The sequence below is a fragment of the Protopterus annectens genome, chromosome 7.part0 (assembly GCF_019279795.1).
Source record: "Protopterus annectens isolate FY-2018-M chromosome 7.part0, PAN1.0, whole genome shotgun sequence".
In the NCBI taxonomy this organism is placed as follows: Eukaryota; Metazoa; Chordata; order Ceratodontiformes; family Protopteridae; genus Protopterus; species Protopterus annectens.
In genome coordinates this window covers 817,508,271-817,522,479 of record NC_056739.1, presented here as the reverse complement: position 1 = coordinate 817,522,479, position 14,209 = coordinate 817,508,271, and the positions used below count along the sequence as shown (strand labels likewise).

The window sequence follows — 14,209 nt, the reverse complement described above, 5'->3', positions numbered from 1 at the left end:
GTGGTACCATCTGTTGCTCCACTAGTGAACCTTATGGTGCAATGAGCTTGGAAGGAACCTGATGTGGTGGATCCCTTCTGCAAGTAACCAGACAGGATTTTGGCAGTTCCCAAAGACAGGAAACGTTGGAGTAAAGGTCCTCCAGTGAATGCCATGGTTGTAGCAGCAGCCACAAAAATGGAATTATCTGTGGAGAGTTCCTCTGTCCATCCCCTAACAGGGAGTCTAGGGTGTTGGACAGGTTTCTGAAATGAGCATGCTTGTCAGCAGACTTTGTCACTGAACTGTCTTGCTCATATCGCTAGATTTCAGTGAGGCTTGAATAAAGAAATGTCCAAGTCTCTTTCTGGAGTTTTACCTGCAGATGTCTAAAAGACTGTGGACTCCTAGCTTTTAGCTCTGCAGTCAGTCCCCTAATAAACCCATGAATCTCACCTCTAATACAGCTGATGGCTCAGCCAGAGAAGCAGGCACAGGTCTTACAGTCAGACGACATGCCTGGATGTGTATTTGATGTTGCGGAAGACTTCAAGACATCCTTCATCAGTGCCCCTTACGATGGCTCCCTACATTTTTGGTCTCAAAGTGAAAGACACATTGACCATCAGTCAGCAGGAAGATAAGACTCTCTCTGCAGTAGGAATTCATTTTTCCACACCTCAAAGATCCTATTACAGGAATCAGAGAGCAGACAAAAAGATATGGTTTCGTAAGTTACAGAGTTCTTACCAAGATTCTTCTGGTGATAGACCCCCCCCCCGTTTGGGGCTCCCACCACCTCTGCCACCTGGATGTTGCCCAAGAGGCATAGGTGGGGACTGCCTAATCAGGGCTTCTGCAGTCCTCCTACTGAGAGGCCCTATCAGCATCCTTGAAGGGTTGTCCAGCTGGTGCGCACTGTGGAGGCAGTTGGGGAACAGTTATCTGTGCACCTCCAACCCTGTCAGGTTTTAACGAGAGAAGTGGGTGCAAAATCTAATTTCCAGAGGCTGTTCCATTCTTTTTTCTTATCTGCCCATAAAGAAGAAAGTGATTCCCAATGTTCCACCTAGTCAGTGGGAAATAGCAGCAGTGGAAATTTCAAAGCTGCTAGAAAAGAGAGTCCTACAACTGGTCCCGAAAGACCAGTTATTATCTGAATTCTGCTCAGAGTTATTTTAGTTCCAAAGAAAACAGAGGACCTCAGACTATTTCTGGATCTCGGCCATCTCAACCAATTTGAGAGGCAGACAAAATTTCAAATGGTCACAATTCAGTCCATACTGCCTCCTGAGGAAGGCCAATTGGATGTGATTAATAGATCTGCGGGATGCTTACCATTATGTGAAAAAAAGAGATGCAGTCCAGGATTCCTCATTTTCTGACTAGGAAGCAGTCACTTCCAGTTTGGAGCTCTGCCGTCCAGTCTCACCACAGCCCCAGGGTGTTCACCAAATGCATGGTGGTAGAAGAAACCCATCTATGATTCCTGAAATTTACAGTATTCCCTTGTTTGGATGACTGGCTCCTGGCTGCCTCTTCAAAGGAGTCTCTTCTACAAGCCAGAAATGACCTCCTTCAACTATGTGCTTCCCTATGCTTATCCATCAATTTAGGAAAATCTAACCTGATTTCTCTCAGTGTAGTTTTTATGGGATACCAACTGGATGCAGCTATAACCCCTATTTCTCTTTCCCAGGACAGACGTTTATCATTGAGAACTGCAGTACAGAATCTTGTAGAGTTTGATCACCCTTCAGCAAGATTAGTTTTGAGGGTGTTGAGTCTCATGGCATTTTCAGTATTGGTGGTGCAGTTTGCTCGCTCCCACATAAGGATTCTGCAGTGGCTGCTACAGTCACAGTGGAACAAGAAGTGTGACCCCCTTTCTTATCCTATTATGTTAACTCTGTTGTACAGAAAGCATCTGCAGTGTTGGTTTAATTCACTGCTGGTATCAGGATGTAGGCTGTTCTGGGTTCCCTCTTCCAGTAGCAACTGTGACCATGGCCGCATCCTCCCTTGGAATTGGGGGGGGGGGGTATTATGATGGGAGAATAGTCTAATGTTTTTTGATCAGATTCTGATTCTTGTCTTCACGTAAATGTTCTGGAGATTTTGGCAGTTTTCCACGTATTGCAGAAACTACAAGATTGTTTTCCTGTGGGAGTGATAAATATCTAGACAGACAATATGACAGTAATCTGGTGCATAAACAAGCAAGGTGGAACCGGATCTTATCTGCTTTGTTACGAGGCCATGAGAGTGATGCGGGTGATGGCCCCTCACTCATTTTTAAACGTAACACACATCCCCGGGAGATTCAGTGATCTAACAGGCTCAGCAAGAACCTCCTGCTGCCTCGTTTGTGGTCCCTGAATCCAGCAGTTGAGGAGATATTCAGTCGCTGTGGCATCCCCTGTAGCACTCTACCTCCGATCACCCAGAAAACTTAATGCAGCAGTTACTTTTCCAAACATCCTCGTCAGGGACAAGACCCCCAGGGATACTCTGTCATATTGTTGACCCCTGGGGTTGCTTCATGCCGATCCAACTGTTCTGCTGATGATCAAGTTCACACAGAAAGCCATACATTGCAAGGCCACTGTCATTCTCATAGCCCCATCCTTCCTAGATCAAAGGCATTGGAAGTGTAAATTATTTTTCGGGCATCAAACTCAATCTGAGCTAGTTGTGGGGAGCAGGGCATTATGGATTTTGAAGATTTTGAAGGGCTTGAGGCTGGAGCACTGAATTTGCTGGATCATATCCAAGTGGTAGCTCAAAGACCCATATGTCATTTTAGGCAGACTGGGATGGAAGAATTTCTTGTCTTTTTTAATACATAACTTTCATTTTACCAAAATGCAAAACATCCCATTTGTCATTACTGCCAGTAGCCTGTGATCTCTTAAACAATTATGTACCTTTCTCAGATATACTTTCTGTCTCACCAGAACTGGTAAAGTTGACCCCTATTTTAATATCGTCCATGTGTTTGGCAAGCCAGTGTGAACTGGATATTGGAAGGCATGAAAGGACCAAATTAAACAGAATGGGAGGTAGATCATACTGGAGTCCCACAGGAGTCTGTATTAAGTTTGCTTCTGAGTAGCCGTTATTGATCTCAACTCTCCGATATCTGTCCCTCAGCATGTTTTCCACCCATTTCATCACATTAGTGATTAATTGATAGTTGTTGTATGAAACTAATGATAAAAAATGGGAGAAATACTGTCAAAGGGCTTTGAGACGTCAAGATTCACAACCACAACCCCAATTCAAAACCTATGGTCCTACTAACAGGATTGGAAAAATCAAAAGTGGACCTTTTATTAGTAAATCCATGTTGGATAATACCATGTAATGATCCTGCTGCTATTACCCATAATAATAATAATAGCAGATAAAATCTCTCATAACATTTGCCAGTCAAAGAAGTTAAACTAATGGAGCTGTTGTTGCTAATCTTCTCTGAAGTAGGCATAATATGGGTCAGTTTCCAGTTTTTGGGAACCATACTGGAGGATAGCAGGTTAAACTAAGAGGCAAGACTAATAGCCGTTTCATTTGAGATTTCTGCCCAGAAAATAGCTAGGGATGTTGCCTAGGTCTGGGCTACAAACATTTTTATATTGGTTAATGATGTTACTACTAAATCTACTGTACATTCTGGCAAAGAGACGGTCCATAATTTCCACGAGTTCCACTTGTTATATTCTTCCTGTTTATAAACACCACCACAATATGAGTTATATATTACCTTTCCTTTGTAAGTCACTGGCCCGACACAATTAGAGTTAAGTGGCAGGGAGTTCAGCAGACAGATGGTGGTGGTGCATGACTGTGTAGCTGCATGTGAATGCGGTATGATTGGTCGTGTGTGTGTGTGTGTGTGTGTGTGTGTGTGTGTGTGTGTGTGTGTGTGTCACACATATGTTTGTGTGTTGGGGGAGGGGGTATAATACCTCTAAACTTCCCTAGACTAATGAGCAAATTCTGCAATACAAAGAGGAGGAACACTAGACATCAGGGACATTTTAGTAGTACCCGTAACTCTCTTACTAATAAGTCAGTACAGCGACAGTTTTTCAGTATGAAAGATATGTAGTTAGTGGCAGAGTACGAGACAGCAGGGATACTCATAAAATATTATCCTGTTGTCACTTAAAAATGTTAATAAAATGTGTTTTGCGGCATGAAACACTTATGGATGGGAGGAACACTTGACACCGGAGATGCTCTCTAAATCTTACTGCAAGTCACTTAAAAAAGTAAAAAAAAAAAAAACAGCTTTGAAACCTGTACCTTCTGCACAGAAAGCAGAGCCTTTGTCCTCTGAACTACCGCTAGACACCAGGGAGATGATAACATTTACCTTAAGTCATTAAAAAATACAAGGGGAAAAGGTACAAACCCTGTACACTTGGTACTCAAAGAAGATCTTTAGCCCTCTCTGTGCAAACAGACACCGAGAAATTTAAATATCCTAAATCACAAATATTATCCTAAATCAGTTTAAAAAAGTAAGATAAAGGAAAACATATTTAGTTCTCTAAATCAGCTCAGGACTTCATGAAAGGCTTGCTGTTGCATCCCAATATGTATTCTGAACAGTAAAAAGTATGAGGCTCTAATGTGTGACATTATTTACTAACTGTAACAGTCCATTATGAAGACAGGGCAGATGTAAGAGGCAAAATCAGTCCCATTCTGTAAAGTCAGCGCGGTAAGAGGGATGGGGGACATGTCCACTGGGGAGTTAACATAACTCTAAACAGATGTGTTTAAGGCTTCTGGATAAAGCCTGGAGGAACTCTGCATGGTGCCAGAGAGAAATTTTAAATGTTCATCTAACTTAAAATGGTAATGAAGTTACAACCATCACAACCAGTTTTCACTGCAAAAAATGAAACTGTTTAGCATTTGAGTGGCTGAATCATGCTTGATTTGTGAAGGATGGGGAAACATAAGAGGCTGCATCATTGACAATGAATGAATGGATGAATGGAGGGCTGTCAGAGGTGATAACTTTAGGAAAGTGTGGTAACAGCATGCATCTCAGAAATATGTGAAGCAGTCAATAATGAAGTCTTTCCTCATTGCCACTAAACGTTTCTGAATTGCAATTCCTGCAATCATAAACACAACCCCTTTTAGCTGCAGCTGTTAGCTCTTGCAGCAGGTTTCTTTTTTCAGTCCCAGGATAAATTTCCTCCTTTTGCTTGTCAACAGTTTAACATAGCCTTGTTTCCACCACAGGAGAGTAATTTTGTCTTTTACAACCACCCTCCTACAATTATTTATATGATGTGTGCAAGTGTCTTCAAACCTGTCACATCAGTGCAACATTATCAGTCCTATATGAGTGAACCTTTGCTATGACTTCACAATATAGCTGTGGTCTACCAAAAATAATGAGTGTGTTGTAGTACTGACCGGTCAGCCTGAACAGAGAAATGGAAGGCCATATGTTTAGAATCTCCCAGTGGATTCAGTTGTTCGGTATTGATGGCCTTCTTTGCGATATTTACCACATCTAGTATGTTTTTTTCCCTGTTTGTAGTAAGAAAGTCAGTCAGCTGTACAAAGTATTTTAATAACAAAAGATCACAGAATTTTGCTGCCGAAGCACTAGTCATACTACCATTTTGCCAGTTCATGTTCCAAAAATGAGTCTACTAATATAATCTGGTTTTCATAATGTATAAAGTTCTCAGGGCTTTCTATGGATTCCGTTTGGCCTAATTTAGGAGGACTGCAACCTTTGTAACATACGATAATTTTTACTGTATTCCTCTCACTAGCTCCAGTAAGTTCCAGTAGCAAAACTTGTAAGGAGTAATCCTTTAATGATGTAGGTGGATGTTTTCTCAGAGCAAAAGTAACCCCTCCATTTCCCTTTCCTGTCTCATCTCAAGCATTGGTACTTGATGTAACCAGTAGTTACAAACTCTCTCACTGCCATGGCCTAGTAGTTATAACTATGGATTTTTTTTATTCATGACATACAGCAGTTTATTTGTTAAACAGTGGGCATTTGTGTTATATATATTTTCATTCTTCCACAGGGACCGTCTCCTGCTTTTAACTGGTAACCAAAGTCTAGAAAATAGGTTTACAATATCCTTATATTTTCTACTCAAAAGTGTGTGACCCCGATAATCTAAATGAAACTTGTCCCCTTCAAACAACACTTCTCTGTGGAAGTCCTCCCAGAATCTTTGTAAAATCCAAATGGTGTGCACTACGAAAAAGTTACCGAACCATTTAACCTGATGCTGTCATTTTCATTCATTCCTCAATGAATGGGTCTCGCATACGACTTGGACAATTTTCACTAGAGTCTAGGAACGGACTCTTGAGCTCATCTCTTTACTCATAATGCCCCTGACCACTGTACCACCTCAGATCTCATTTGCCGCTCTAACAGTTTTATCCGGGTTGTGTTCTCTCGAGCTCAGGCAGTGTTTTTTTCTAGGAATAGTGGGTAAGTACTTAAAGTTTTAACTGGTGAAACCAAAGGTAAAACCACCATCAGCTTTATTAGGACCAATGACTCACACCAAACACAACTGACTTAGCGCTTTCACCCGACTAGGGCATCTTCAGAGTCAGTTAGCAAAATTTCAAACAGTTCCAAATAAACATAATCCAAACATCTTTCAACCAATGAACATCAAGTCTAATACATGTGCTGTAATAATCTCTAGAATTAACTCTCTAGGTTACAATGCAATTTTAGTGGTCAAAAAAACTCACACACTGCTTTTCATTCATTCCAAATGTTAACCAATAACTTGTTAAACACATTTTCCCCACAGATTCCATCTATAAGTTTCATTTTAAGAAAAAAACATAATGAACAAAATTAATTAATTAAATACTTGAAGCTTTATGTTTTAGTATACAAGCCAAAGATAAAATGTCATTGATGCCAGGTCTTGTGCTGGCATCTAGTCTAATCTGCCATAGACATTCTCTGACTTTAAGTATATTTTTGTAATCACCCCCAAAATCTTTTGTGTAAACTCTATCAGTGACAAAAAATATAATTTTTTTGAAATTCACACAGTCCTTACTATGCATGTACAAGGAATTAGTTGACGTTTTATTTTTAATGTCCCTCGTGTGTTCCAAAATTCTTTGTTTTAATCTCCTTGTAGTCATACCCACATAAAACGCTGAACATGACAAACAAGTGGCCACATGTATCACCATGTTCGTGTTACAATTACAATAACCTGGACACACCATATGGACCATCGTTGTATGTGTTTATCTGCCTTACATTTACTACATTTGGCCATCCTTGCAGGCCTTTGTCTAACATGTTTAGGGATTCTAAGAATTCCTTAATGTTTGTGCCCCTACTATTAATGAATTTTGAACCTTCTATAACTTCAAGTATATCTATGGAGAATATGCTGTACCATCCCATTTCAATAATTTTCTTCACCTTACCAGACATGGTGTTATGCTGCAACTCCATCCCTGCCTGAGTATCAATGTATTTGTGATGTTTTTCGACAATTTTTTCCATGCCTCTTTGATTGTCTATTAAAATGGGTTTAAAGTGTGTACCCCTTCTTTGAACAATGTCTTTCTTGGTAGATGTTAACAAATCCATAGGGTAACCTCTTTCCTTAAACAAATCCATTAGTTTGTCTACTTCTTTTAAGAATATAGTATCATCACTTATTATATGGGATGACCTAATCATCTGACACTTTATTACACTTTTCTTAATGTAATGTGGGTGGCAGCTCTCATAATGTAGGAAAGTGTTACTGTATGTCTTTTTCCTGAATAAACTTGATTCCATCGTCCCGTTCCTTGTGTACAAATGTAAATCCAGAAAGTCAATCGAACTCTTACCCACCTTGCTGGTGAATCTCAAGAAAGTTGTAGTTTGGTTCAAATATTCATTTAACTCTTCTCGAGTGCCCTTCCAAAGGAATAATATGTCATCCAAAAATCTTAAATAAATAATCATTTCGGATGCATAAGCAGATGACAGAACATATTGATCCTCCCATTTGGCTAATACCAAATTGGCAAATACTGGGGCACATCTAGCCCCCATTGCAACTCCTGTGGACTGTTTATAGTATTCGCCCTCAAATTGGATATAATTGTTTTCCAGAACAATTTGCATTAATTCCACCATTAAACGTCTTTTACCTTGGTGAATATCACCATGTTTTTCCAGGCTCTTGGGTGAATTTTGGTTCTTCACTGTTGATATTGTCAACTTATTCTCAGTAATACCTCAGGATATAGGTCTGGAATGTTTTTCCAAGAGCCTGGAAAAACATGGTGATATTCACCAAGTTAAAAAAAAGTTTAATGGTGTAATTAATGCAAATTGTTCTGGAAAACAATTATATCCAATTTGAGGGCGAATACTATGGATACTACTACTGTGGATGTCATGGTTGTTGCGACAGCCACCAAAAAGGAGCTAGCTGAAAAGAGCTCCACTGTCCATCCACCTAATAGGGAATCTAAAATGACAGGTATGGGAAGCGAGGTTACGCCTCTGTGACCTTTGCCTTAGTCGTTAAACTGTTTGGCACACTTCAATAAGTTACAGAGGGACTTAATCAAGAAACTCTCTAACTGTACTCCTGGGTCCATGTCAGTGGTGGAAGAGAAGTTTTTTTCCTAAACTGGCTACCCTACAGTCGATCTCGAATGCTTCCGTGAAGCTAATCTCTTATGCAATTAAGGGTTCCTCATGGGCCATAGGTTCAGGCGTAGCCATTAGGAAATATGCCTGGATGCGATTGTGTGATTTTGCAGAGCTTTCTAAAGTGTCATTCATCAGTGCATCCTTTGATGAATCTTCTCTGTTTGGCTCCACTGTTAGAGAGACGCTTTTCCCCCCACTGAGTAGCATGGAAAGATCTTGTCTGCTGTGGGAATCTGTTTCTCTACCCCGCAGAGACCTTTTTCTAGGAATCAATGCTGTTATAAGAAAATGTGATTCTGTAAATCTCAAGGCCCTTTTCAGGGCTCACATGAAGATTTTTCTCCCAGAGGCTGAGGGGGAAATAATAACAGAAGAATCTGCGTACTTGGCAGAGGGGGTCTGCAGAACCAGGGCTTCCGATTTTTCTTCTCGGATAGACCCTTTCAGTACTCCTGAAGGATTGCCTTGACTTTTCTTCTCTGGAGACAGTCGGAGAATGCTGATCTTTGCACCCAAAAGCCTGGGCAGGCATCACAAAAGGTATGTGGGTGCAGAGAACAGTATCCGGAGGATATTTAATTCCCTTTTTACAGATTTCCTCAGTTAAAAGAAAACGTCTCCCTGATGTTCCACCCAATCAGTGGGAGGTGGCAGCTATGGAGATTTAAAAGCTGCTAGACAAAAAGAGTCCTCCATGAGGTCCCACCAGACTAAAGAGGATCTGGATTTTACTCAAGGTTCTTTTTAGGGCCAAAGAAAACAGGGAACCTCAGACCTGTCCTGGATCTTAGTTATCTAAATCATTTTGTAAAAAACTCCAAGTTCTGGATGGTCACAGTTCAGTCCATCCTGCCTCTGTTACAGAAAGATGATTGGATGCGTTTGGTAGATCTTCAGGATGTGTACTGTTACATCAAAATGAACAGGCGCTCTCGAAAATACCTACGCTTCAAGCTGGGAGTCAGTCACCACCAGTTCAGAGCTCTGCCCTTCAGTCTCTCCACAGCCCCCAGGATGGTCACCAAATGCATTGCAGTGGCAGCAGCTCATCTAAGACTACATAGATTCAGAGTGTTTTCTTATCTGTACAACTGGCTCCTTACCGCACCAACCAGGCATCTCCTACTAAAAGCCACAGATCACTTTCTCTGGTTATCTCAATCCCTGGGAATCGCAGTCAGTTTTCAAAGTCCCACCTTCAACCAATTCAAGACTTGGAGGTTATAGGAGCTCGGCTATATACAGTAAATTGTCTTGCTTTCTTACCACAAAACAGAATTCTTGCCTTGAGGTTGCATGTCAGACAGATTCTTTCTCACCCATCTCTCCCAGCAAAAGTGGTTCTCAAATCCCTAGGATCGATGGCTGCAGCTATTACCTTGATACCTTCTGCTCATCTTTATATGTGTATTCACCAGTTGATTCTAGCAGTGAAGTGGTCCATCCTTCGACAGTCCTTGTCTGGGAGCCAGTCTGCAAGGTCTCCCTACTGTGGTGGACTCAGTCCAATGAGATTTGGTCTACAACGTCCCTTTAGCCTTCTGTCATGTTGACCACAGAAGCCTCCAAACTATCAACCCATTGCTATACTTTCACGACTTTCCAAAATTATGGAAAGATGTATCATTTTCATCTTCTTAAACACATTCTAAATAATTTCCTATCATCGTCACAGCATGGATTATGACCATATCATAGCACTACTACAGCTCTTCTGAGTTTCACTAACACTATAAATAAATTCAGAGACGATGGCAAAATAGTGTCTTCAGTCTTTTTGGACATGTCTAAAGCATTCGATACAGTTTCCCATCATAAGTTACTGTTCTCTCTGAATAATCTTAATATCAACTCTGATGCTGTTAACTGGTTTCAAAGATATGTATCTAGCCACCAGCAAACTGTAAAATGGAAGCAAGATCTAGCCCCACTCCTTCCTGTTACACCTGGAGTCCCTCAGGGTTCAATCCTAGGGCCCCTCCTCTTCAGTATATTCATAAGTGAACGTTATACTGCCTTCTGTCAAACATCTGTCATACAATACGCGGATGATTCAACCCTCATATGTGCAGCATCCACAATAACTCAACTTCTTACAGTCACACAAAAAGCCTTCTCTGATATTGAAACATGGCTAGCAAACTCACTACTCATTCTCAACCCTAATAAAACTAAACTTATGATCTTTCATCCATCTAAAGCTACTAACCTCCAAGCTAACTTTTATATCACTGCCAGTAATAGGATTTTTCCAGATTCCCAAACAAAACTATTAGGCATCATAATTGACAACAGACTAAAATTTGACATACAGATTTCTAACATAATCAAAAAGGTTCACAAGAAAATGGGAACAATGTATCATCTTCTTTCAGCTTTTCCCAGTTAGGGGTCACCACGGCGGATCACCTGTCTGCTCATGATTAGCAGTGGAGTTTTACAGTGTCGAGTTGCCAGCCCAGCGCCCAACCTTCCACAGAAGGCGCACACATGCACGCAGTCACACCTAGGGCCAATTTAGTGTGTCCAGTCCACCTACGAGCATGTCTTTGGGATGTGGGAGGAAACCGAAGCACCAGGAGGAAACCCACGTGACCACAAGGAGGACATACAGACTCCACACAGAAGGCACCCCAGCCGAGGATCGAACCAGAGAACCTCTTGCTGTTTGGCGGCAACTCTAACCGCTGCACCACTGCAGCCTCCCAAAATGGGAACAATGTATAAAAACAAAAAATTCTTAACAGATGCTGCAAAAATAGCCATAGCTAGAACCCACCTTCTCTCCTCACTCTTATATGAATCCCCCATACTTACCAACCTCAAAAAGTTGGAACTAAGTAAATTAAAATCATGTTACAATAAGATTGCCAATTTTGCAACAGATTCCACACATTCAACCCATCACTGTCAATGCCTAAAAAATCTTTCTTGGTTGGAGCTACCTCCTGTTATGAACTATAACCAGTTAATAATGGCTCACAAAATAATGCACAGTACCTTCCTAAAAAATCTTCTACAACCCTATTCTAACATTCATGATCTTCGATCATCTAACAAAGACTTACTCCAAGTAACCAAAGTGTCTAATACAGCAGGCACCTCTCTTTACTCAAACTTTGTTACCGAAAATTGGAATACCCTTCCACATAGTATTACATCCATAAGCAATCTTAATCATTTTAAAACGTCTCTCAAAGACACTTATTTGAATCTTGGCTTTGCACATGTAACACTCCAGGTTAATTATTAACTTGGCACTACTTATACAAATTGGCTGTACGTACTAACTCTGTTAACATATCCTTCTAACAGCACTACTTTCTCTATAAGTAGTTACATTCCTAGCTGCAACTCTCACCATGGAAGTATTACTAACTATGCACTGCTTTGCCTAAGCGATTCTCCCTACTTAATTTCCTAACTAATGCTATGTTACTCCACATATACAAGTTCAACCATATATTTGTCTATATTCAAGTGTTTAAAGTCCTGTTTTATTTGATACGATGTATATATTTTTGTTTTTAATTTTTATCTTGTAAATGTCTATAAAGCAATCTCAAGTCTGCAAGGTCTCCCTACTGTGATGGACTCATTCAGACGAGATTTGTCTGTGACATCCCTTTATCCTTCTGCCATGTTGACCACAGAAGCCTCCAGTTTGGGGTGGGATGGGGGGCATTTATTGGGGCAGACTGTTCGACACATGGTCCCCAGAAGTGACCAATTTGCATACAAGTCTCCTAGAGATGAGAGCAATTCTTTGTGTTGCAAGCCTTTCAAGGCTCTCTCTCTGTTGGCACAGTTGCTAACCAAACAGGCAATATGTCACTAATTTGGTATATCAACACACAAGGGAGAACTAGATCTTTACCCCCTGTGCCGAGAAGAGGTGAGAGTCTGGCAATGGGCTTTCTCCTCCAACTGCTTTCTGGTAGCAATGTACATACCAGGGAAATCCAACTTTCTAGCACACAAGCTCAGCAGGACTATCCTGATGCCTCACTTGTGGTCTCTCAGTCGATCAGTGGCAAATTCCACAAATGGGGTCAATCTTGCTGCAATCTGTTCTCCTGTCCCCTCAACAACAAGTGCACCATGTTCTTTGCCCTAATTCCCTTCAGGGACAGTCACTGAGAGAAGCTGTAGTCCACGTTTAGTCCTCTGGTCTACTGTATGCATATCCTCCCCTACATCTAATCCCCAAATTCCGTCAGAAATCGCTTCAGTTGAAGAGCAAAGTAATCTTTGCCTCCTCCTGGCCTTGGTAAGTGCGGATCCCCTTTCCTTTGTTCAAACCTACTGTGTCCACTTTAGACACTGGACCCTAGTCCAACCCTTCTTTCACATCCATCAGGGATGATTCTTCCAGACATTACAGGCCTCAGACTGACCTCATGGTTTCTCCAATTCCAGTGATGGCTAAACATTCCAGGTTTCCTTTCCTGTTTGCCATATTTTTTTCATTTAAAAAACCCACTACAAGAAAGATTTATAAAAGCAAATGAAAGAGATTTTCTTTCTGGGCACAGCAGAGAGAGCTGGATCATTTCAGTGCTCCAGTCTTTGCTGTTTTAAAATTTCTGGCTTCAGTCTTTCAAAGTGATGCTAATTTCTCCACTGTCAAAGTTCAGCTGGCAGACATCTGCAATGATCACATCAGAGACGATGCTTTCCATTTAGCTTCGTTCAAGTTATGTGAAGCATTCCTTAAGGGTACCTTTTTACTGAGGGCTCTAATAAAAGGTCCCACTGTTGTATTACAGAGTTTGATATAGTCCCCTTTTGAACCCTCAGCTAAGACAGATCTCAAATTTCTTTCTTGGAAAACAGTCTTTCTTGTGGCTATAACTTCTGCAAGGTGTCTCTCTGAACTCCAAGCACTCTTTTCAAAACCACCTTGTTTAATTTTCCATAAAAATCTGGTTACTTTACGGACTAATCCTTCCTTTGTACCCAGAACTGCCTCAGAAGCGAACCTCAACCAAGTGATCAACTTAACAGTTTTGTTTGCTAAATTTGACAACAAAGGAAAATACATGCTTCACCTTTCAGATGTACGTAGGCAACTTGTTTTTTTTTTGATGGGACGAAAGAATTTAGAAAAAACTGACCAGTTATTTGTTTCCATTGCCAATAATAAATTGGGAAAACTTGTATCTAAAACTACACAAGCCAAATGGATAACAGGTTGTATTTCTTATGTTTATTCCTCAAGAGGTTTAACCTTGCCAAAATGGCCCAAGGCTCACTCGACTAAGTCAGTGGCTACTTCATCTGCTTTTTGGTCCAGAGCTTCTATTGATGATATTTGTGCAGGTGCCACTTAGTCTAATGCTCTTACATTTATTGCTCATTACAAGTTGGACATCATCTCCAGACACAGGACTGCATTTGGTTTTGCTGTTTTCCTGAACATCCTTCCATGAGGGCCACCCAAGGTTATCGTAGCTGAAAACTCTGTCCCATTCAGTGATGAATGAAAATGACAACATCAGATATAAAAGTTATGTACTCACCATAACTGTGCAT

General features: G+C 40.8%; 1 protein-coding gene across 2 annotated transcripts in view; it reads left to right on the top strand.

Moving 5' to 3' along the window:
* The window catches only part of LRCH4 (leucine rich repeats and calponin homology domain containing 4), a 1,419,989-nt gene that overhangs the window by 1,198,136 nt on the left and 207,644 nt on the right, over positions 1-14,209 (top strand). The gene's annotated exons all lie outside the window — the stretch shown is intronic.